We start from the raw sequence: 25,628 nt of genomic DNA on the forward strand, positions 1-25,628 counted from the left end.
TGTCTGTTGGGATGTTTCACTTCCTGTAGGTCTAATTTTCTGTCCTGCCAGCCATCTCCCAAATAACCACACAGAGACTTATAATTAATTATAAATGCTCAGCCCATAGCTTAGGTTTGTTTCTAACTAGCTCTTATAACTTAAATTAACCCGTGTCTATTAATTTACTTGCTGCCACATAGCTTGTGGCTTGTTCCCTCTTCTTGTACACATCCTGCTTCCTCTGCATCTAGCTGGTGACTCCATCCACAAGTCTTACCTAACCTCCTCCTGCCTAGCCAGTGGCCATTTAGCTCATTATTAAACCAGTGAGAGCAACACATATTCACAATGTACAAAAAGATTATCCCACAACAACCTCCCCTCACAACCTCCTGTTGTTTCTCCTCCTTTTTAACATCCCATGACCTCATGACCTTCCCCACTTAGAACAATGAGCTTCTGACCAAGAGGGAAGGTCTCAACCTTGTGGTAAAATGCTGCACTCCAGAGCTAACATTTTGAGTCTACACAATCCACCACAGGGCAGTGGGGATGACTAGTGGCAGGAGTGCTGCTGGCCACACTTCATTCACAGTCATGGAGCGCAAAGGGAGCAAGAAGTGTCCACCCCCACCTGATCACAGTACTAGAAACCCTCAAGATCAGTCTCCAGTAGTGGCTTTTACTCATCAGGGCTTCAGTGTACATAAGCTTCTCAGCTAGTGCTACCAGCTTGGTGATCAAGTGTTCTCACAGGAGCCTCTGGTAGACACTACTTTTAAACCACAGTACTGACCAAGCAACCCCATTCCAAAGCTCAATAAAGTAGGTAATTTAGATACTAAAGTAGGAGGCTAATAAAATAGGTGAGGTGATGAAGTTTACATCAGAATTTCATTCACCAAAAACCTAGCAGAACCATCTATCCATAGGGCTATGTCTGGAAAGCTACCTTGCAAGTAGCCCAGATCTGAGACTCCCCAGTTTGGGGGTGCTAAAGAGACTGGGGTCTTGGGCCAGTAAGTATTAAAAAGCAACCCAAAGGACTACTTAAGGACAGATCTTGGTGTTCAGGTTGGCTCTGCTAACAATAACAGTATAATAATTGACCCTTTAGCTAGGGAAACAGAATGAGTAATTGTTTTGCTTTATTTTTTTTATTTTTTATTTTTTCAGCTCTCAGTGGATGGGGTAAGCTACTGGATTTTCTTTCAGTAAGAATGTCTTAAGTTACTAGGGAGGAATTTTCTTGCCTGCACCTGACACCCCTGATATCTATCATGATCCATTATTGGTTGCTTTACAAAGTGCAGTATTCTTCATTTGCTCCAGATGAAGAAGTGTGCAAACACACAGATACACAAAGGCACTTGAGATAAGCAAAAATTATTTTTGTGACTCCAGAATCTATCAGACAGAAAGAGGATTTATTAGAATGGCTCACAGGCTGTGGTCCTGATAGTCTGACAATGGCTGTCTACCAAAGGCAAATCCAAGAATCCAGTAGTTGTTCAATCCATGAGACTGGATGTCTCAGCTTGTCCTCAATATACACTGGCATTGAGCTTACTTCTTCAGTGTATATTGAAGACCAGCTGAAGTAGGCTCTATGCCAGTGAAAGAATGGACTTGCCAGACAAAGTGAGGGCAAGCAATCAAAGAGAGCAAGCTTCCTTCTTCCGTGTCAGTTATATAAACTGCCAACGGAAGGTGTGGTCCAGATTAAAGGTGTGTATTCCCACTTTAATGATGTGGATTAAAAGCTAGTCTTCCCATTTCAAATGATTTAATTAAAAACAACAAAAAAATTCCTTCACAAGTGCATCCACTGGCTTGGGTTATAGGTAATTCCAGATGTAGTCAAGTTGATAACCAAGAATAGCCATCACATACATCCTTTCAAATTTTTTAAATACTATATCACATAGTGGAAAACATGAACTGGATAGGATTTGCTGGAGGTCAGTGTGTATGCAATGTGTTTTCTGTTCTTTCACTTTAAACCTCCAAACCATGTGTGACATAAGAGGCACCTCAGAAACTTGCAACATAACCAAGGCAATGGTTCATTGAAGTTTCTTGGAAATCTAAACATCTTGTTTTGTTGCATCATCCCCCCACTCCTGTATCTTTAAGTACCTTATTCTGTTATCTATGAATCCCTTTATATTTAACACAGCATTTCATATACAGTGAGAAATGATGTTTGAAAATGTTCAGCAAATATAGCTGGTGTCATGCCATTTGTTACAAAAAAAAAAAAAAAAAAAAAAAAAAAAAGCCTAGCAGCCTAATTAAGCAGCTACTTTACATTCACTCTGCACAGTGTAGCAATGGATTTTCATTTTCTTCTGGACCTTTACAGCATAGCAATCTTGATGTCTCATCAAACTTGTTAAAAGGAGAAATTACCTGTCTGCATAGTCTGTGCATGTATAAGTCTTTTGTTTTGGAAAATGACAGTGACTGTGATTACTATCTGCAAATCACTCAAGTGACGGCATATAATTAACCGTCATTTCTACACTGTACCCACAAAGGTTCCCACCTGAGCTTAACCGCTTGTTACTATTTGTCTGTGGTTTGTTCTTCTCCTCATCATTTGTAGCCTGCCATTTATAAAGGTTTGTTCAGGCTGTGTTTTTATTTTATTTATTTATTTATTTTGCACTAGCCAGGAACCTCAAGTCTTGACAGCTCTTAGTGTGTGCACGTGTATTGAGTCTTGTTATATTCCAGGCACTGTGGGGCTCAGGTGCCAACTGGGAACCAGCCAATTACAATTGCCTCGGTTCTTCACATGAGCCCTTGGGGTTTGTGTTACTCACATGAAAATCTGCATGATCATAGCAAAGATTCCAACAATCCTAAAGACCAAGGAAGATTATTTCTCTTACTTCATGGTCCAGAACGGACAGAGCTTCTCTGTTCCACATGGCCATTCAGGGACCCAGCTTGTCTCCTCCTGGCTTGCACTGTGCCCTAGCTCCTGGCCCTCACTCTGTAACTAGCTTTGATTCATGGAGCTGCAGGAAGCAAGGAGGAAGCTGACAGGCAGTTCCTTCAGCTCTAAACCTGAGCTTCTATCCACAATTCACTGGTTGCACCCAGATGCCAGCTGACTTAAGAAGTGGTATTCCCTAACTACAACTGTCCAGACACAACCTCATTTTGAGTGAGGAGGAAGGAGTGGACATTGCTTAAAAACAAAACAACAACAACAAAACCTTGTAGTTAGCATTCTGTTGCTGTGATAAAGCATTGATCCAAACCAACATGGGGGGGTGTTTCAGTTTAGTGGTTATGGCCCATCATCAATGGAAGCCAAGGCAGACGCTCAAGGCAGGAACCTGGAGGCAGAGACTGAAGCAGAGGCCATGGAGAAACCCTACTTACTGGTTTGCTCTCAGGATCACATTCAGCTATCTTTTTCTTATACTGCCTACGCCTACCTGCCTATGTACAGTACTGCCCACAATGAGCTGAGGTTCCCACATCAATTAGCAGTCAATAAAATGCTTCATAGGTATACCCACAGGCCAATCTGAAGCAGGCAGTTTCTGAACTGAGAGTCCCCTTTCCAGGTGTGTCAGGTTGACAGCTAAGATTAGCTATCACAACAACTAAGGGCTTGCCTCAGCATTCCTACACACCTATCTCATAGGTTTCATACTGTTGTAGTTTGAATGCTGTTGGCCCCCATAAGCTCACAGACAGTGGCACTATCAGGCATGTCTTTGTTGGAGTAGGTGTGGCCTTGTTGAAGGAAGTGTATCACTGTGGGAGTGGGCTTTGAGGTCTCCTATGCTCAAGCTCAGTGTGACACTCAGAACACTTCCTGTTGCCTGCTGAGTCAAGATGTAAGAATTCTCAGTCCTTCTCTAGCATCATGTCTGCCTGCCTTGCTGCTTTGATTCCCTCCATGTCAACAATGGACTAAACCTCTGAACTATAAGTGAGTCACCACAATTAAATGTTTTCCTTTATAAGTTTTGCCATGGCCATGGTGTCTCTTCACAGCAATAGAATCCATAACTAAGACACATTGTTAGTCGGCTTATGATTTCCAAGAGTTTGGTCTAGGGTTGCTTGGCTTCATGTACTCAAAGAAAACATTACCATGTGGGATTATGGGGCAGGAGAGAGCTATTCACTACATGGCTCTCCAGGAAGCACAATAAAACAGCAAGTGACAGAAATAATGTACTTGCTCTGAATAGCTTACATCCTTCAAGTAGACCCACCTCCTAAAATTTCCAGAATTTCTCAGCTAGTACCACCAACTGAGGACCAAGTATTTAAAACTTGAGTCTATGAAGGTTACTTCATGTTTAATCCATAACAAAAGTCATGAGAAGATAAGAACTTGGGCCCAGTGGTGGCATGGTGACCTCAATTCAGTCTCTTTGTTACCATATTTGATCAGGTGATGAAGTGCATCACAGAAGGCCCAGAGGTTGTCTAAATGCACCTTGACCTATATTCCTGGGCAGAATGATGTGATTGCCTGCCACAGCTATCATTCAATTCCTGTCATTCTCAATGACAAGATGCTGGGCTTGAGTCTTGCTTCATCCTGGTATGCTCACACAATTACACATTAGCCTAACCCTGGAAGGGGTCAGAGAGCACAGCCAGGGCCAAAGGAGGAACCTGAGTGGTGGGAAGTACAATGGAAAAGAACACCCAGAAGGCTGTGTTAGTGGACATCTCATTTATTAGGAGGGGTCAGAATACAGTTAAACCCTAAGAAGAATGTCAGGTTGGGTCCATGTAAAGGCATGTCACTGAGTGGGGCAAGAACATCAAGGGCGCTTTGTTTGCACACTTGGGAGCAGCAGAGGCCAGGGGATGGAACCTTATAAGGTCATATAGAAAAGACAAGAAGTCCAGCCTGGGATGTTTCAGCATCAGATAAGCAGCAACCAGTCCTGGCAGCCTTGGAGACATAAGAGCTCACATGAACTAGGATACATTAGCGCTCAGGCAAGCCTAACTTCTGGGGTCTGCTGGCTCCTGAGCAAGTTGGGGGAGCAGCAAAACTACTGCCACTCTCCGGATGAGATAATCCAGGGTTTTAGGCATGCTTTGACCCCTTCTTAGCTTCATGCCAGCTCCACAACAAGAGCAATCATCTATGTGATAGACATGTCAGGAATCACTAACCTGGTAATGCTGTGTCCAAAATGCATTTTGTCCAAAAGCAAGCATTCTTTGCCCACAACTCCTTTCCGCCTTTCCATGGAGCCCATCCCCATTATTGTGACTCCCACTTACCACAGAACCACTCTCTAGCAGGGATCCCCAGTGGCCACACTATTCTGGTACTCAGGTAGGCAGCCTCTATCATAAAGCATAGTGTTAGGGAGAAATAAAGTAAGAACTAGAACAGGAGGGTTAAATGGAGAAGGTGATTGAAGAGCAGAGTAAAGGATGAAATATAGGGAGGACTACTAACACCAAAGCCTTTTGAAAAACCATGTGGAAACCTACTACTGTAGAAGCTTCCTAAAAAAATACAAATGTGAAAGGAATTTGAATAGAGTCACCATTATAATGGAAGAGATAATGCCCCAACTAGACATCTCATGCCAGCAAGTTAAGCCTCCAGTGCCAGGAATAAGTTGCATCTTGTTGAGTCATTAGCTAAAGCAGTCCCAAACCCCCGACCCAAACATCGAAGGCTATTACCAAGGCTGTTGGTTGCCCTCTCCAACCTGACAGTGAGGTCCTATTGCTGAGGACACTTACTTACGTTATTGAACATGGAGAAAGGAAGCTGGAACTAGAAGCCTCACTCCTACTGACTAGTGTTCATGGTGCTGAGGAGTAGTCTACATGCTCCTGGAGAAGAAAGATAATCATCAATAGCATCCAGCTACAAACCCTTTGACCTACAATAGCAACCTGTCTACAAGATATACTGGTGTAATGATGACACGAATTTTATGGGAGTCACCAATCACTTTTAATGGATTTAAGGTCCACTCTACGAGATGGAACTAATACCTAACAATGTTAAAATGGCCAAATGTCCCAACCTGACAATAACGGGTAATATGCCTAGGAGACAATCTACTATTATGATTCTGCTTGAAGGAACACAGCAATAAAATGACTTCCAACTATATATTTCGTTATACCCAGAATTCAGCACATTGCTCAACCTTCAACAGAGAAGCTTTTTCTGCAGTACAGAGATTTGGAGCACTCAGTCTTAAGGAGGATATTTTTATAAAACCTTTCCCCTCAAAATTCAGGGATCTAAGTGGGACAGGAGGCAGGACATGTGAGACATCGACGGTGGATGACTTCAAAGAAACATTCCTTTCTAAACACAACAGGACTGAAGCACATATAAACTCACAGAGACCATGACAGCACACATAAGATCTGCACAAGTTCGAGCCAGACAAAAATAAAAAGGTCAAGTACAAACTATTTGCAATTGATACCTTCCAACAAAGGGGAAATCATTTTTCTCCAATGGAGTGTTACTGGGTATATCAACCACACTCCAGGGCAGGCTCTATGTCCAGGAATAGTTGAGCAACAAAAAAACAAACTCCATGGTTTTGTTTTGGTTTTTTTTTTTTTTTTTTTTTTGGAGGGGGAGCTTTAAGGGACATTTTCTGTCTTAGTGATTGTTTTGTTTGTTTTTGTTTTTTAAACTATTTTTGAGAGAGGGTGTAAAGTTGGATAAGTGGGGAGGTGACCTGGGAGGATTTGGGGGAGGGGAAATGTGTTGATACCTTGTTTTTGATCTAACAAATAAAGCTTACCTGAAAACCACAGTGCAAAGCTAAGCACACAAGTCAGCCATAGAGGCCAGCAGTGGTGGCACACACCTTTAATCCCAGCACCCAGAAGACAGAGGCAAATGGATCTCTGTTAGTTAAAGGTCACCCTGAACTACATGAAATTGGTGCAGTCTAACAGAACTCACCCAAAGGTGATCCCAGCACATACAGTGGCATGCTTTTAATCCCAGCACTAGGGAGGTGGAGACAGGAAGGGATATGGCCAGGTGGAGAGAGGAATGTAAGGCGGGAGAAGAAAGGAGCTCAGGGCAGTCTGAGCGAGGATTCAGTCTGAGGATACAGTTTGAAGTTTCATAGAGAGAGCATTCAATCTGAGGATTCATGGAGACAGGATCACCCATTCGGCCTGAGGCAGAGAACTCCTGCTACAGGGAAATATGATCAAGATATTCGGTATGAAAAAAAAATTAAATAAAAAACCTTTTCTTCATTGTGGCATTAGACACACTGACAACAGTGGCCATGGCTTTGCAGAGGAGTGGATTCAGGACTTTCAGGCACTTTGAATCAAGGGATTACCTGACTCATTCAAGACCCTGGTGTTAAATGGTGTTCATGCATTTATGGGGCTTTGGTGAACTCAGTACACACATCACTAGTTCAGCAGAAGACTATGAAAGAAACAGTGCCTGAAGATAAAAGCTCTGGCAGTGAAGAGAGGTCAACTGTAAGATCACCTGGAAGCCTTTAGGAAAAATAGATAGACTCCATGTCCTTGGATGGAGGAACTGGCAAGGACAGTGGCTTCCCTGAGCTTGACCCTTTTGACTTGCAACTGACTTGTAGGATGAAGAGGAGGCCAGTACAGGGGAAAGCCATGAAGGACCTGCATAGCAGAATTTTGTATATGAGTCAACAGCATAAAAGATTTGGAAATTTTTCATTTGTTTTTAGAAATTCAAAATTCTAGAACTCAGTGTGAATAGCTATGTCTCTGATTGAGAGACATAGCCAAAGAAGATTTTTATTTTCCCAGCTATGGTCACTCATGTCAGTAATCTCCACACTCAGCAGGCAGAGACAGAAATGCCACTGTAAGTTCAAGGCCAGCCCGAGATACATATATAATAAATTCCAGGCTGGCCTGGGAATATATTTTAAGCTGTCTGAGGGAAACAAAACACACAGAAGAACAACTTTCCTCTGGCATGCAGAGTTTCCCTTTTGAAGGAAATGGAATAGTTCAGTGATATCAGGGGTAGAGAACTCAAAACTGTCAGGGCAATGTCCTTTCTGCTCTGCTTATCAAGGACGGATCCAACCCCTGTCCTTGGAAGCTGATATCCTTCAAGCCTGAAATGTCAAGCTTTATCACTGAAACTCAAGCATTCTTTGCTGCTAATGGAAGACAGAGTTACTCCACAGGCAACTTCAAATCTTTATATTTAGAAAGTATATATGACTTCTACTATCCCAGCACAGGACTCTACAGTAGGAGGTGCCCTTATTGCAGAAGAAAAAGAGAAGGAAACCTCATATTTCCTGTTGTGCCTAGGGACCATAAACACAGGCTATGGTATAAAATGAGCCTCAAATTGGGAAGTTCATTATAAGGAACCAGATTTGTTGAAAATCATAAGCAAAAAAAATGAGTATTTTTGAGTAAGAATCTGTTTAAATGCTATCTCAGATAAAGAGTTTTAATTTAAAAAAGTAATCAAATGTGTAAATGTAACTACTCACTAGGGGTTGGTATTGATTTACATCTATAATTACAAAATAAATTGGTTAAAAAAAACAGCTTTTGCTGTGATAAAAGCAACATTGAATACAAGTTTTGTGTGGAGGAAACATTTCCAAGCCAGCTGATAGGCAGCCTCCACCCACAATGCTTCCAAGTTCTATTTTATTTGGTTAAAATGAAGAAGGTATATATTTATGTCTCCTATAATGACCCCCACAGTGCTAAGGGATTAATATTGTCCCCTTGATTATATAGGTAGTACCAGAGGCTCACGAATGTTCTGCTATTCAGTGGAAGCCATAGACTGTGATGTTCTGCTTTCAGGTTCTCTCATTCCTACATGGCCAGCCAGACCTCCTTCATGGAACCACGCTTAGGCCAACTCCTGAATGCATGAAGTCAGTATCACGTAATTCCTAGGCCTGGGCAGATGCATGTGTGCGGACACATACAATTCCAATAAGAGCTCTCCTTTTCTGGTCATGTAGGGACATCTCCTTTATGCTGAAGCCTTCCATCCAGTCCTTCTGATAGATGGTGAGGAAGTATCTCCAATGAACAAGAGTATGTCCACTTCAGCACGACTGTCCCCTTGTAACCCCACTCTCACCAACCCCCAACTCTCACTCTTGACTCAGATCTAAACTCTCAACTAGAAGTGTTTATTGTCTTCTGAGCTTCCAGCACTGTGTTTTATTTATTTTTTGTCCCATTATAGGCAACACAGAAAACAAACAAGAATACAATAGACATGAACACACACACACATTTGACTGAACTAAAATTATGATATATGTTTTGAAGGTTCAAACCCGTGCAGTTGCAAAAGTTGGTCAAAGTTGTTATTGTCTGAAGATTTAGACTTCACCCCAAATTCATATGCTGGAAACCAGTATGGTGGCACTAGAAAAAAAAAAAAAAGAGAGCGCCTTGGGATATGATAAAATCATGATGATGGAACTCATGAAGAAAGAAAATGTCGATTTTGAACTGAGAGAGCTGCTTTGCCCTTCCACCACATGAAGACAGAGCAGGTGCCATCTGTAAGGCAGACCTTCCTAGACAACAAACCTGCTGGGCATCAACTTAGACTTCCTAAACTCAAGAACTGTGGGGAAGAAACGTCTACTGTCTTCAAACCACCCAAGATAGCTATTTGTTACACTGGACTAAATGAGACTACAACATATGAAAAAAGGCCATCCAACAGGGTCTTTGGCAATGTAGATACATTTAATTGCTACAATCAAGACAGGAGATGTCATTTATATGAAGTGAGTAGAGGCTGAGAATGCTACAGAACATCAAACAATGCACACAGCACCCAGAGAGCCTCATTTAAAATACCACAGTGGAGAAGATGAGTGCTAACTCTGTATCTATCAAACCTAATCAAGACCTACCTGATACTCAGGAGACTGTGATTTGAGCCTTCCATTGATTAGGTCTGAGATGTTAACTTGTAGAAGAACACTGATAAGCAGCAAATGGCTTCTGTTTAGTATCAAAGTTTTATTATTTATGTAGTCATTGACCATTATCTCTCCAATTTTTCAATTTCCAGTATTTTTATTATCTGCAAAAAAGTACATGCTGACACTCATTATTCAATGCAGCTATGTTATATAAATGCATAAGATTAAAAACATTTAGTTGACCAATATTAAGTTATTTCTCCTTCAGAAAATAAAAATGGGGTTTTATATACTTCTGGTTCAACGTTTTATAGGCTGAGAAATATATAACCTTGCTTTATATGTGTTTTCATTTAAGCACACATTATTTAGCTTGTCTTGTTGATTTACTGACATTGAACTTATGGGCCATAATACTATAACTCAAGGCTGAATAAAGCTTTTTTTTAACAAATATATGTTTGCCATAAGGCACACCATACCCTCAGGAATATAAGCTAGCTCTGCCAGAAACCATTTTTGGGGTCATTTTGAGCAATTAAACAACCAAAGAAAAGCTCACAAAATATGAAAACATGATACTAAATAGACCACAAAAAGGCATTGGTCATAGTCTGAAGCAGAGATGAGATTGGGACCTCTGTATTCAGCTCTGCAAATGACTTACAGCAGGGCCTTGAGTTGACTTACTGTCGTAAGTAGACATGACAGTGGGGTGCATTCTCAAGCTGGTGAATGATGAGGATAGCTAGCAATAGCTGTTCATATTTTTTACTGAGGTAGTGCTGGGATCTGAACCCACAGCATACTAGCAAGTGTTCTGCCAATGAACTATGTCATCAGGCACCATATTGTTTCCTGAATGTTTCATTTTATTGTTGCTTTGGTTTTGCTTGCTAAGTAGCTGAAGCTGGCCTTGAATCAAGATTCTCCAGCTTCCACCTCCTACATCCCTGGATCATGGCTGCTGTGACAATCTTTTTCTAGAGAGGACACACACACACACACACACACACACACACACACACACACACACACACACACACACACATCTGTTCACTCCAGAGAGACAGTCCATGCCAGACCTAAGTTCAGATACCACTGAAGGGCCTCTAGCCAGCCTGAGCATGGCAGACATAGCTTTGGCAGGCCTTACTCTTCTCCCCCATTCTCTCTGACTTGCTAAAAACTATTCGATTACATTCCTAAATCTAGCTCCCAAAGTCTGTTTCCTTACTTGGCCACTTTCTCCACTTGAGGCTGATTACCAAGGTCAAGGTTTCAAAGTATTAAAGTCCAACAATCAAAAGCACCCTTTGACTAATTAACATGCTCAATTAAAATTAAACAACTCATCCCAGCATGGTGCTTCCCCCTTTACCTTTATAAACCAATGTTTGTCTATGGCCAAATCTATCTTCTCTCTATCAAGAGGCAGTTCTTTGTCCGATCCAGGAACAAATATCCCTCCCCCCTCTCCTTTGTTCCCTTTCCCTTTTCCTTTGTTCTCTATCTCCTGTCTTTGTCTCTTATTCCCTGCCCTTTGTCCCTCTGGGGCAAATGTATTTCCTTTGTGCTGAAACTTGATCTTGTGTTATCTTGACCAATACTAGTCCATTTCACTAAAGTCCAATTTAGTGAACCATGAGTTTTATTGGAGTTACTCCACAGGAACAGAAATGACTCAAAGACAGCTGTTATCACCAAAGCCCACCCCAGCATAGGTGATTGCTCACAAAAGCTGGGAACCTGGAGCACACTGAACAGCTCACAGGCAGCTCAACAGGCTAGCGAGTGTCCCTTCCAAGTGACTAAGTTTGTCTAAACCTCTTCCAGGCAGCTCAGCTGGCTGCTGCTTCCAGGCGGCTGTTCTGGTCTCAGTCTTCTTTGAAGCTTTGACAGTCTTCATTGCAGCTTGCCTAGCCGAAGGACTCTCAGCTTTTATTGCTTACTCTGGCATGGAGGGATCTAGTGAATCTGTTCAGTTTCAGGGACTTCCTGAAGCTATTTTGAGTTGTTTATCTCCCAGTTTCAGGAGTTCCCTGTGGGATTGAATGTTTCAATCTAAGGCAACTGCATCACAACCCAGTCATGTAAAAATAGACAATTTACCCCAATCTTTTATGTTTTTAACCAGATTCTCATCTGATTGGTTCCTTCAGTACTGAATCAGATAAATATTTGATACACAATCACTATATTTGAATATGATAATTATATTTTTAACTTTTGGACAATGAAAATACAAAAATATTTATCAGGAATTAATATTTATAACTCAGACAGGCAAGTGTCCCATGGATTACAGCATTTGGAGGCAATTTCTTTTCCAGGTTTATTTTAGTTACCCAACTCCCCATATAGGACCTACAGGGCCTAGAAGTACACTGCTTACTGTACTCAGGACTTTCTCTCCCTTCAGGTGTGGTCCAAGCCTGTTTGTTCTCATCTGTTTCCTTTATGGGCTTCAAGCATAAGAACTCCTGAGCTTACCCTACCCACAGCTTCCAGAAATACCAGACTTTTCTGATTCCTAGCCAGAACCTGAGATGGGGACTCCTAGATCCAGGTAGGTAGGCAGTTCTTGGGGTCAGAGCTGAGTCAGGAGATGTTCAATAAGACTAAACTAATAACTCTCATGGAATTTAAAAAGAAGACATGAAGGAAGGAAGGGGGGCATGTTGGAAGCTGTCTGGGGAGAGTGGCAGTTGGAGGTGGATAGGATGGAAAAACGCAATATACAAGTATGAGATTGTCAAAAAATTAGTAAAAGATTTTTTAAAAATAAAGAACTCTCAGAGGAAAGGTTCCCCCAGGGTGAAGCCCCTGTCCCTCTCAGAACAGAACATTCTGGAACCTAAGCTAACAAAGTCTGAGACCTGTAACATAGTTAATATATGTGTGTGTGTGTGTGTGTGTGTGTGTGTGTGTGTGTGTGTGTGTGTGTGTGTCCTCAGAATACCACTGAGAGTTTGTCAGAAAATGCACATGGTTTAAATAAGTAAACAGCTCAGAAAGAAGCTATTGCCTTTCATAATGGGCTGCTTGGAGGAAGACAAATATCACCTTTCAAACCTAGGTAGGTTTCATGCTTGGTGCAATTCTGAATTTCATTCATTCATGTTTAAAATTAAAAATGTTATTTTTTTAAACCCCCAAAACATACCCTGCCTTCTTCTGTCCTCCCTGCCCCCTCTTCTCTTCCCTGCCTCTTTCCCTTCCAACCCTGCACAGACCCAAGTTCTCTGCAGAGCCTCAGCCAGGGGACTGCTCCCCAGGAGATGGAAATGCCTGAAGACATTTTTGGTAGGTGTTGGTGGCATCAGGTAGAAGAGGAATGTTATAAAACACCAACAACAGTAGTGTATGCCAAGGCTGAGAAATCCTTGCTGTACTCAGGCACCACCACTCTACAGAGAGTAGGTATTAAAAGTCCATTGCAATGCCCAGCCTATACTGCTGAACAAAGTATGTATGTGCTGATAGTGGAGAGACTATCTTAAATGCCCTTCCCTGTATAATGAGATTGATAACTAACTTATACGCTATCCTAGAGCCTTCATCCAGTAGCTGATGGAAGCAGAAGCAGACACCCACAGCTAAGCACTGAGCTGAATTCCTGGAATCCAGTTGTAGAGAGGAAGGAGTGATGAGCAAAGGGGTCAAGACCAGGCTCGAGAAACCCACAGAAACAGCTAACTTGAACAAGGGAGAGCTCATGGACCCCAGACTGAGAGCTGGGAAACCAGCATAGAATGGAACCAGGGCCCCTGAACATGGGTGTCGGTTAGGAGGCCTGAGCAGTCTCTGGTAGTGGAACAGTATTTATTCCTAGTGTACAAATGGACATTGGGAGCCCATTCCCCATAGATACTCTCTCAGCCTAGGCTCTGCCCCAAATGATGTGACAGACTTTGATGATCCCCAATGGAAGGCCTCGCCCTTTCTCAGACCTGAAAAGGGATGGGAAGGGAGTGGGTGGGGGCCATGGGAGGATGAGAGGTAGAGGGAACTTTGGTTGATATATAAAATAAGACTGTTTCTAATTAAAATTTTAAAAGTAAGAAAAAGTATGTGTTGTTTGTGAACAAGTGAATATTCTAAGAAAATATTATGGGTAGACACTGAAATTTGACATTTATTTAGTTTGATCTTTTGAAAGACACAAAAATATAAACTCTTCCATAATCTGTATAGCACATAACACATAACAGATGATGGCCATGAGTGGTCCTGAGGTTGCATCACATGAAAAGCATTGGTTTCCATCTGATTTCGAGGAAGCACAGTATTTTCATTCAGTAACACTATTCATTATTTGGGTATTTGTTTTGTTATTTCTTTTCACTTACAGCCTATTAAAGTATGATTTGTGCTTTGTGTGTTAAATACCAGTGATTCAGCTAAGCACTGTGGTTGAAGAATGGGTCTTTTATGTAAGCAATGATGTTACGTTCTGGTCATTAAAAACTGAATTTTTAATAACCTCCTGGTCTGGTGAAATGATTCTTTCCTCTAAGTGTTTATGATTTGCTTGTTTAATCTCAGCCCTCCGTCTCACTTTCCCAGCTTCTGTTGGCTCACTGCTGCAGTTTTCTGAGTGAAGCCAGACCCAGTTTTCTGTGAGGTTGAAATTTCACCAGGGGCAAGTTCATTCTGATTCGGGCTGATTTACATTTCAGGTCTGCAATTTGAGCTGATTATCACTGGTTGGAAAGAAACTCAGGACTTTATTTTGTGGGCTGAACTGGGTAACCGAGCCCAGGAAAAAGAGAAACTAGGAGTCCAGAGAGCAATGGCTTTCTTTTTAATTGGAAGAGTTTGACAAGTGCCATTTTCTAAAGGGTCAGAGAAAAGCTCCATATTTTTGCAGCAGAACCAAAAAGGAAGAGACATGTATCCTGACCCAGAGCTACCAGGCGGAAAGGAAGGGACTGGAGGGGAACAAAAGGGAGTGTTATAGGTAGGCTGAGGCATGCCCTAGAAAGGGTGAGATTCCCTGTCATAGTCCCAGTACTTTCTCCTTTTCTCAGTGGTGGGAACAGCTTAGAACCAGTAAGAAAATGGCTTGTTTGGATATAATATGAAAGATACAAAAAAAAAAATCAATAAAGTCTTTAAGTGTATTTCTTGGAAATCATAAGGAAGTCAAAGATCCTTTGCCCCATATCAACTAGGAATCATCTCTTAAAGAAATGTCATATCATATATGATGTAAAACACAGCACCTAACTTAGGCCTGTAAGAAAAAGACTGAATAAATGTAAGATGTGATATTTGCCCAATCTCTAACCAGTGGAGCAAAGCCACCATGAGTGTGCCAGAGGAGGAGTGTGCCAGGTGTAAGTCAGTGTGATGCTATTACTTCTGAAGAAGAACTGTGCTCATGTCAGCAAATCTGCAAATGAAATATTCCTAAGAGGAGACCATGGGCACCAAGGAATCTGTGTCCTTCATCTCCAGCTTCAATGACATGGATGACCCATGTCCCCTACTCTTCCTGAAGAACCTACAATGAGCTGGTTAGTTTCTGTCCACTTGATACAAGCCAGAACCCTCTGGGAAGGAGGAGCCTCAGTTTTGAAAGGCCTCCATCAGATTGAACTATAAGCAAAGTAAGTGGGGGCATTTCTTTGATTAATGATTGGTGTGGGAGGATCCGCCCAGCCATCTCACATCCTGTCTGTCTGTACACACCTCCAGACCTCTATGGTTAGCTAGTAGCAAGCTCCATCTTCTGATCTTCATTACAGGCTTTGTTTGTACAAGCAAGATATCACCACAGGGGATGCTACCCCTAGATAGGTAGTCCTAGGTTGTATACAAAAGCAAAATAAGTGAGTTATTGTAAGTAAGACAGAAAGCAACATTCCTCCATGGTATCTGCTTCAGTTGCTGCCTGAACACCAAAGTCCCTGTGTTAGCGTCCCTTCACGATGAACTGTGATAGGTCATATGAGCCAAATTCTTTTCCTCTGAGTTACTTTTGGTCATTGTCTTTAACACTGCAACAGAAAGCAAGCTAGGTATCAGGAGTAAGGTTTAGATGAAAAATATTTTCCCATCAGCTCAGGTATTTGAACATTTGGCCTCTAGTTGCCAGTACTGTTTGGGGAAATTTAGGAGGTACAGCCTTGCTAGAGGAGTTCACCCTTGCAGGTGGACTTTGAGTTTATATACCCTGCCCTATTCCTGGTTCTCTTTCCCTGTTTCATGCTTGCCATTGAGCAAGTGGGCTCTGAGCTTCCTGTTCCAGCCATCATCCCTACTGCTTGCTGTAATGCTCCCCTGCCATGATGAACTCTTAACCTCTAGAACCATGGATCAAAATAAACTCTTCTATAAATTGCTTTAGGTCATGGCATTTTTATCACAGCAACAGAAAAGTGACTAATATATACCCGTTGGACCTGGCCCCAACTCTAAAAATCTGGGAGGGAAAGATTCTGATTGAACTAGAAATGCTGTGAACCTGGATCCTGCTTTGTTTGCTACCCTTAAAAGTCAAGCAGACAGTTCTCTTATGGCTGACCCAACCAAAACCATGGGGGAGGGCAGGGGTGTCTTGAAGTGTGTTCTAGCCAAACTACATTGGGCTTGTATAAGGCAACCATACAGACCTTGTTAGATTTGTCTAGATGTTTTGCATTAACTAGCTCACTACAATCCTTGCAACAATGCTCTGAAGGAGACATTATTATTATTCTCATTTTATAAATGAGGAAATAACCCTCAGGTCACACAGCTTGTCTGTGATCATATAGGTTGCAAATAACAAAGCCATCCTATAAACCCAGCAGTCTGGGAAGGGTTTAAAATGCTAGGCCTCTCCAGATTAATATGCTTTAATATAATCATGATTAAAATCCTCATGGACTGAGTGTTGAGAATCTTGGGAAAAAATTTCTAAAGGGCATCTTGCTATAAAACTACAGTAACTGAAGTCTGTGTCTATAGGGATCAACAAAGATTCCAAGTTAGCCCGAAACAGAACAGCAATACTCATTAACCAGAGGGAAACAGAATCCTACCAATGGCCTGTGAAAAATGTCTCTTGGGGAAGAATCCCATGGGATCCTGTCCCTCAAGTATCACAGTGCGGTCATGACATTGGTGCACGTTAACAATGTTAACTTGTTTCATACTTTGTCTAGAGAGGTCCTGTGACTTATCCATCCATTTCTTGAGAGTAAAGCCTCTTCAGTCACATTTATGAAAGCCACAGTTGTGAAAGTAGAAGGGGAATCTCAGGAGAACAAATGTCTAACTGGAGGCAGAGGCTTAAGGGTGGCTCATTATCATGCAGGAATTTGTTGGAAAGTTGAAGGAAGGAGTCCTTTGAAAGCCCCCACTCACTGCATCTCTTTTCAGCTAGGGCTTCTCCTTGCCTGTTGGCTCAGCTTCTGATTGTGTGTAACTTCCAGACAGAATGCAGGGCCGGAAACCTCACACTTTGTCCTGGACTGATGGTTTTTCCAGGATGAGACTTGCAATGCTGAAACTGAGACAGTCCTGAGAAAACCAGGAAGATTGTTCAACAGAGTAGGTGCCCTTTAACAGCACCAGTCAGACCTACTTCCCACCTCTACTGTCCTTGTGGTATATGTGGGGGGGGGGGCTGAGCAATAAGTATGTGGGGAGGGGGGCTGAGCAATAAGTACTTATGCCTAAGGACCACTTCTCTCTGTGCTGCCTGAGGTCATTTCAGCTAAGCTAGCTCCAAAAACAAGTGGTTTAATATCTGTGTAGGGCAGTGGTTTGCAACCTGTGGGTCCTGGCCTCTTTGGCAAACCTCTATCTCCAAAAATATTTATATTACAACTTATAACTAGCAAAACTACAGTTATGAAGCAGCAACAAAAATATTTTTTTTGGTTGGGGGAGACCAACTGTATTAAAGGGTCTCTGTGAGAGCCACTGGTCTAGGGGATTTCTGAGCTCCTTCTGAGGGACAGATAAATAATTGAACATCTAGGACAGATAGAAGACCAATCGACAGAGGAACCAAAGTAATCAGTTTTGTTGAAGTGAGCAAATAGCTCCTTTTTAAAGAGAAGAGGAGCAAGAGTCCATTAAACCAGCTCTGGTTGGGTGTTTTGTAGGGTTCTGGGTTCCTCCCCTTCCCCCATTGCCCCTATTTAGATAACTGCCTCTATGTCTTCCCAACACTCCCTTCATAAGTCTTCTGGAACAAGAGCCACTGTCTTAAGGGGTTTACTTTTGCCTGCCCTGTCCCCTGTCTACCTATGTCCTCTAACTCTGCCTCAGTGGGGGAACAGCTTGGTTTAGCTTCTGGTACACTATATCCCCAGTCAAATGAAAACACACACCAAACTCTCTGAGTGGCAGTTGCAAGTCCTCACAAATGGGCTGAAGATGAGAGGACCCCTCCCCCCTTTCCTTTTAGGGTTGGTGTGGGATATACCCCAACAATATTAGTCAGCTTTGTGTCTCCATGACAAGATTCCTGACACAGGTTTTATGACTTAAATCCAAGATGGTTGGCTGCATTGCTTTGAGCCTCTGATAAGGATGGTGTTGGTGAGAGTGAATGCCAGAGCAAACACCTGATTTCCAGCCAGCAAGCAGTGCAAATGACCAAGAGACCAGAGTCCTGCAGTCTTTTCTAAGGGCACAAGCCCCAGTGATTGAATATTTTCCCTCGGTGCCTCACCTCTTACATCAGCCTCCCACCCCATCACCCTCAGCACCAAGCATTTGCACAAGGCCTTTGGGGGATGTTATCAGTGCTGCAGCTGACTCTTCATTTTAGGCCTGTTTCTATTGGTTAGCCACTGGTGTTTGTGAATCCCATCAGCATTGTAAAGATAGACCATTTTGGAATGTGGGAACACCTGCACATTTCTGGCATTTTTAGACCTCAGAGAACAATATCACAGAAACTGTTAGAATTTTAATGGTTCAATAAAGCCCTTAACTACAAAAAAAAAAAGAAAAAATAATATTTCAGAGTGTTCAGAGTGTTGTGCCCTGTATGACTTCAGAGAATGATCTAACAGGGCAACAAGGGAATGAAGAAAGGCCAGGCACACAGACAAGTGTGGTGTACAACTGGGATCAGATGGACTGTGCTCTCTCCAGTGGGGGGAGCACCCACTACACACAGAACCTCAGCTTACTTATTTTATACTTTTAAATCCGGGATGGGTGTATTGTATACAAAGGAATGTCCTCACAAGCTTAGCTAATCTTGACAGGAGGTCCATGTAGGGGAGCAGTTTCAAGCTGCCTTCATCCTGGAAGAGGAAGCAGTGGTTGACAACTTTTGCACACACAATCAGTTGTTCATTGACACTCCTGTTTGGAGCAAAGGGAGGCTTTGGCCCTCACATGTGTGAGGCACTGGAATGATTGACTTGGCTGTGCTTATGTCAACAGGACACAGTTCTTCAGGACTGTGTCAGGACTTCAACCTCTCCTCACACATTTAGTCAGGACTTCCTCAGTTTCCTGTACCAGAGCAAGAGAAAATTATGAAGCAAGAATAAACATGATACACAGAAAAGTCACTTTGTTTTTGATTTGTCATAGACAGGGTCTCACCAGGCAACGTGGCCTCCGATTTGCTGTGTAATCCAGGCTAGCCTTGACACTGCAGCCATCTTCTTGCCTCTTCCTCCTGAGTTCCAGGAGTACAGATTTGCACCACCACACCTATTGAAAACGTAAATTGTGGTACATTAAATATTGTGCTCAAATATAGAAGATAAGTAATAATATTGGAATAAATTTCCAACAAAATGACGAGACTAAAATAAACCACAGTTATATCTTTAAAAAACGTTTGCAAATAGCGTGGAATCTACCTCTCACCACTTGTACTTGTACCTCATGTGTCCAGGCTGCTCTTAGCAATTGCTTGGTCCAGAAGCACAGATTGAGACCAGTGGATGCACCTCCTGGCCCCGCCCCTGTTAACTCACCACCCATCAGTGGGAACGCATTTTTAAATCTGTAAACAAGACCTTCTTCCACCATGCTCTCTCTCTCAACCTCTTATATGGCTTTGTGTTGCATCTAAAGCCAGTTTTTACACGATGGCTTGTGCCATCTGATACTGGCTATGTTTCTGACCTGGTTTACACTGCCCTTCCCAGGCAGGGACTATCTGTATAGTTAAACACCCACATGAAAAATGGTGCCTGGTGTTAGTATTCAGGCATCTGTACTGGCCTCTCCTCAGGGTTCTGACAGATTATGCCTTCAGCTGCAGCCACTAAGAGCACCACCTGTGCTTATTCAACATGTTCCCTTTTAAAAGGGCCCTGCCCACCTCCCATCCCCTTTTCTATCTCCTTGTCTCTGTGTCTTGCCCTCTCCCTCCCCCTCGCTGTGCCTCTCTCTTCTCTTCTGCCACTCCTGTCCCCAGAGGCTGGTCTCTCCTCTCCCCTCCCCCCATTCACTTCCCCAATTAAAAAAAAAAAAAAAAAAAAACCCTCCACTCCAGCTCTGTCACATGGCCTCTTTCTCTCGAGTGCCACTTTTCTAAATTACAACACCTGGCACTTAGAAAAACTCACTTTTTGCTGGGGTAATTAGTTAGGGAGGACTGGGGAGATGGTTTGGTGAGTAAGAGCACATACAGGACAAGCATAGGACCTGAGTTCAAATCCAACAACACCCAAGTAAAGCTGCTGTGCATGGCCAGAGTGCCTGTGACCCTAGCATTGAAGGGTAGCAACAAGTGTATCCATGTAGGTCACTGGCCAGCCAGTCCAGCCAAACAGTGGGCTTTGTGGTCAGCTAGAGACCCTGTCCAAGGGAATAAAGAACAAAGCAAAAGTCAAGAAGACACTTGACTTCCAACTACGGCCTCTGCATACCCATCCACTGGGGCTCATGCTTGCACACACATACACACATACACACACACACACACACACACACACACACACACACACACACACAAATTTTAAACAATAAAATAATAAATGAATAGCTGACAGTAGAAATGAACTATCCAACTATATTTCTATAGAAAACATGTCAGTCACCCTAGCTATATAAGGGTCTCCTTATGTATTGCTTGTATGACTTCAAATTAGAATGGTTATGGTGGCACATATCTGTGATCCCAACATTCTGAAGCAGCAGCAAGACAGTCAAGAGTTCAAAGCTAGCTTCAGCTACATAAAATATTCTAGGTCCACTTGGGCCTATCTCAAAAAATAATTTTAAAAAGTTTAAATTTAGACGTAATTTTAGTAAGCAGTTAGAAAATAGTAATGTAAAACAGGGGGCTGGAAAGATGCCTCAGTGGTTAAAAGCATGAGCTGCTCTTCCAGAGGACCTGGGTTCAATTCTCAGCATCCATATGGCAGCTCACAACTATCTGTAGTTCCAATTCCAGGCATCTAACACCCTCACACAGACATACATGAAAATAAAAATAAGTAAAATATATCATTAAAATGATTTCAAACATATGAAGAGACATCTTTTTAAGATTTAATATTTTCAACACTCAAAATATAGAACATGGTATGCCAGTTGATTCAAGTGAGAGGGTTTATTGCAGCTCATTAGTCAGAATCAGAAACAGAACAATAAACATATCCACTAATAAAGGAATAGAAAAGCTTTTTAATCGAGAAAAGATTGAATAAATCCTCAATTACTCACAGGGTATTCTTTAGGTGTTGAAATGTTTTGGAAGCACGTTTTTATTCCTAGGGGCATGTGCATGGCATAAGGATTCATTCAAATGCAACAGAAAAATCTAAACTTCAGTTATAGAAAAAATGTTTAAGTAGCCATCTATAACAATTAGAAGTAAATCTTTATGATGGTAGCCACAGGGAAAATTTTGACTCACAGAGCAATAATAGCACTTTTAATTTTCTTCTTTACACTTTGAAAATCATTGTTATATGTAAATAAATAAATAAATACATTTATATTAAAACATCATAATTTATAGAGAAAGAGCTGATCAGTTAAGGGTCATTAGTTCTTCTATGGCCTTACAAAACAATGCCAGATATTCACTGAGAAAGATTTAAGTACTATGATTCAGTGTGCAAAAATCAATATTCTTTATTATGCAAGTCATCCTCATTTTACTCTCCCCTTTCTCATGTTATTTATTTGTTTCTGGTCTTTTTAAAGATTTATTTTTAATTTTTCAAATTACTCGTATATGAGTGTGTCTGAGTGCAGGTACCCAAAGAGCCAGAAGAGGGAATCAGATCCCATGGACTTGGAGTCAATAGGGATTTGTGAGCCACCGGATGTGGGTGTTGGGGACTGAACTTGGTTCCTCTGAAAGAACAGAATGCACTTGTAATCACTGAACCATCTCTCCTGCCCTCTTCTGGTGTTAGAGACAAAGTCTTATGTAGCCTAGACTACCCTCAACAGCTCAGTGTAGCCAATGACAGCTTTGAGCTCCTGATGCTCCTTCCAACTTCCAAGTACCAGCCACGTGCTCACGCTGCCATAGCCTGTAAAATATTTTATATAAAAGGTGTATTGGATTTGGTAGGGTTGAAATTGCTAGTTAAGGAACTATTCATAATTACTGTGAATTACCTTGGTCTGTAAAAGTTGGAGGGGAGGGGCACACTGGAAAAACAGCTCAGTCAGTGGCAGAGTGTGTGAGGCCTTAGATTCAATTCCCAGCACTGAGGGAAAAAAATCTGACATAGTTCTCCCCTTCCATCCTTTAGTACTTCAAACACTATTCTTACATTATCTGGCCACTGTAGTTAACTACCCTCTGAAGTAATTTGTGCATGAGTGAGTGTTCGTGTGTTTGCATGTGTGCATGAGTGAGTGTGCATGTATAGGTGTTTTATACACGTATACAAAAGTGAAGGACAAAAGTTGACAATGGTATCTTTTTCTGTTGCTCTCAATCTTATTTTTTTTTTTTTTTGAGACAAGGTCTTCGCTCACTGAACCTAGGGCTTGCTGGTTGGCTAGAATGCCTGTCCTGAAAGCTCTGGGCACTCTCCTATCTTCCATTGTCCCCAGGTTATGAGATTATACACAGTGCTAGGCTTTTCCATGTGTTGTGGAACATTATTTTAACTAGGCAGAGATGTGTTACATTTGTTTATGCTGCAAGAAATTACTTTAACTATATGAAGGTGTGTTGCATTTGTTTCTGCTGCCTTTGTTAAAGATGTCAAGATGTGTTGCATTTGTTTGTGCTGCATTTGTTTAATTTTGTGAAGGTGTGTTGCAATTGTTTCACTTTACCTGCCTAAGGTATCTGATTGGTCTAATAAAAAAGCTTAATGGCCAATAGCTAGGCAGGAGAGGGATAAGCAGTTCTGGTGGGTAGAGAGAATAAGGAGGAGGAAGAAGAGAACGAGGGAGAAAAGAGAGGGACAGGCCCTGGGCCAGGAGCCAGGCAGCTGCCAGCTAGACATGGAAACAGCAAGAAAGCAAGATATACAGAATAAAAGGTAAAAATCTCCCAGGCAAAATGTAGATAAAGAGAAACAGATTAAAATAAGAGCTAAGATAGGGGCCAGAATTCATAACTATCAGAAGTCTCCATGTCATGATTTGGGAGCTGGGTGGTGGACCAAGAGAAAGCCTACTTGGGTACCTGTGATTTAAACTCAGATCTTCATACTGGCTTGTCAGGGGTTTTGCTGATGGGGCTATCTCACAGCCCAACTCCTCAGTTTTCAAATGCAATTGTTGTGTTTTTCCTTTTGAAATAGGGTCGCAAGGCCTGGATGGCCTTGATTTCACTAGGTAGTCATGGAAGACCTGAACTTCTCTTCCTCCTGCCTCTACCTCCCAAGTGCTAAGAATATAGGAATGTACCACCATACCCATGGCACATCATGTACCTTTTTTTTCTTTCCTTTCCTTTTCTTCAATACAGAACAGTTGGTGAATTTGCATTTCATCCTTGCATAGGACCATGTTAATCTTCTCAGTATTGTTCAAATCTTAGTAGATACGATGGCCAATCAAGCAAAAGCATGCTCTTTTTATGGTAGAAAAGGTTGATTACTGTAGGCTAAAGTTATCCCTATCTCATTTGAAATAATATACATTTAACCACCCTGTGCTATTTGTTTTTTTTTTTTTCCCATTTTTAAAAAAATCTGGTTGGTATAACTCTGGAGCACATGACTCATAACTCAGTTCCCTGGAGGTGTCATTTAGCCTTAGTTGGATCTGCTTATAGCATTTCACATCATTTGGCAATTTGTAACATCTGCAACAGTGTCTCTCAGCCTCTTGGCCATGGTGTTCCTACTCTGTCAAGCACAGGGGTATGCCTGGTCCCACCTGATATCTGGGCAGCTTGCCGTTGTTTGTGTGGTAGTTTGAGTAATAATTGTTCCCTATAGTCCTGGCCATTTGAACACTTGATGTCCAGTTGGTAGTGTGGTTTGGGAAAGTTTAGGTGGTACAGCTTTACCAGAGGAAGTGTATCATGGGGGGGGGGGTGGAGTTGATGCTTTGAGATGAAAATGCCTTGCCAACCAACTTCTAGTTTATTCTCTCTGCTTTGTGCTTGTGGTTAAAGATGTAAGCTCTCGGCTTCCTGCTCTAGCCACTGTGCCTGCTGCCTGCTGCCATGCTTCCTGGCCATGATGACCTCTTGCCACTCTGGAACCACAACCAAGATAAACTCTTCCTTCTGTAAGTTGCTTTGGGCCATGGTGTTTCATCACAGTGAGAGAGAAATAACTAAAGCAATGAGTGTAGCTACTAAGCCTTTACTCGGCACAGCATGTGTTACATGCAAGACTGTTGCTCTGAGGACTTGAATTGTGCTAAGTCTTGTAACTCACACCACCTTTGTGAGAGAGGTACAAATAAGGGGACTGAGGGACAGACAGCTTGGCCACCTTGCCCTCAGCCTATGAATGTCAAGGTAAGAATATACCTGAACCTGGTTACTACCCTCTATTGTCAGGTCCCCTCACACTGAACCTGGCTTCCTCCTGAGCCCCTTCCTCAGGAGGAATCTTCGATGCTTCTCTACAGGCCACAGGACTAGTCAGCTCTTACCAACCTGGTTTCTGATGCTGCTTAGAGGCTCCTGAGCCACTGTTGTCTTTCACCCCACAAGGCCAGGTGGACAACAGGCATGAGGGGGCTTGCAGGCTCCTCTGGAGGAAAAAGAGAGCTTGTCACAATTACTAGAACATTCCAGAACCTGCTCGTTATAGGCTGAATTCTTGTATGCTTCAATACTCATATGATGAAGTCCTAAACTCCAGTTGTTAGTTTCCAAATTCCGATGATCAATGTTGGCATTTGGACAGCTGTTCTATTTCCAAGGACCTGAACAGTAAGCTCCAGGCTGATGGAAGTAAAGCCCAAAGCACTCAAGTTGTCTTCTAGTTGTTGTTAATAGCTGTCGTGTTGTAAGTAAAGGGCTCAACAGAGGGAGCAACAGAAGCAGGGATGGAATAACCCACTTCTTCCTAGTGACTGCTCTCATGGCACAAATGACTGTTTGATCAGATGGTTAAGAATGATGTCTGTGTTTATCTATGGGAGTCAGGAGGCCAAACGCAGCCTTTGCTGTTGTCTTCACTGACCATACATCTACAGATAACTCTTTCACCAAAAGGCTCAGATGCATGATAACTCTGTCCAACTTATAAAATCTCTAGGCTGTGGTTTCTGTTTTTCTGTTTGGAGAGAGGGAGAAAAGGAGAGAGAGAGAGAGAGAGAGAGAGAGAGAGAGAGAGAGAGAGAGAGAAAGACAAAGAGACAGAGACA

General features: G+C 42.2%; 1 non-coding gene across 1 annotated transcript; it reads right to left on the bottom strand.

Moving 5' to 3' along the window:
* Positions 1 to 23,756: 23,756 nt before the first annotated feature.
* On the bottom strand, positions 23,757 to 23,858 carry LOC113835247. The gene has a single exon (XR_003484622.1). It is a non-coding gene; the product is annotated as a U6 spliceosomal RNA (small nuclear RNA).
* Positions 23,859 to 25,628: the final 1,770 nt, after the last annotated feature.

Source organism: Cricetulus griseus, chromosome 4 (genome assembly GCF_003668045.3).
Source record: "Cricetulus griseus strain 17A/GY chromosome 4, alternate assembly CriGri-PICRH-1.0, whole genome shotgun sequence".
Classification (NCBI taxonomy): Eukaryota; Metazoa; Chordata; class Mammalia; order Rodentia; family Cricetidae; genus Cricetulus; species Cricetulus griseus.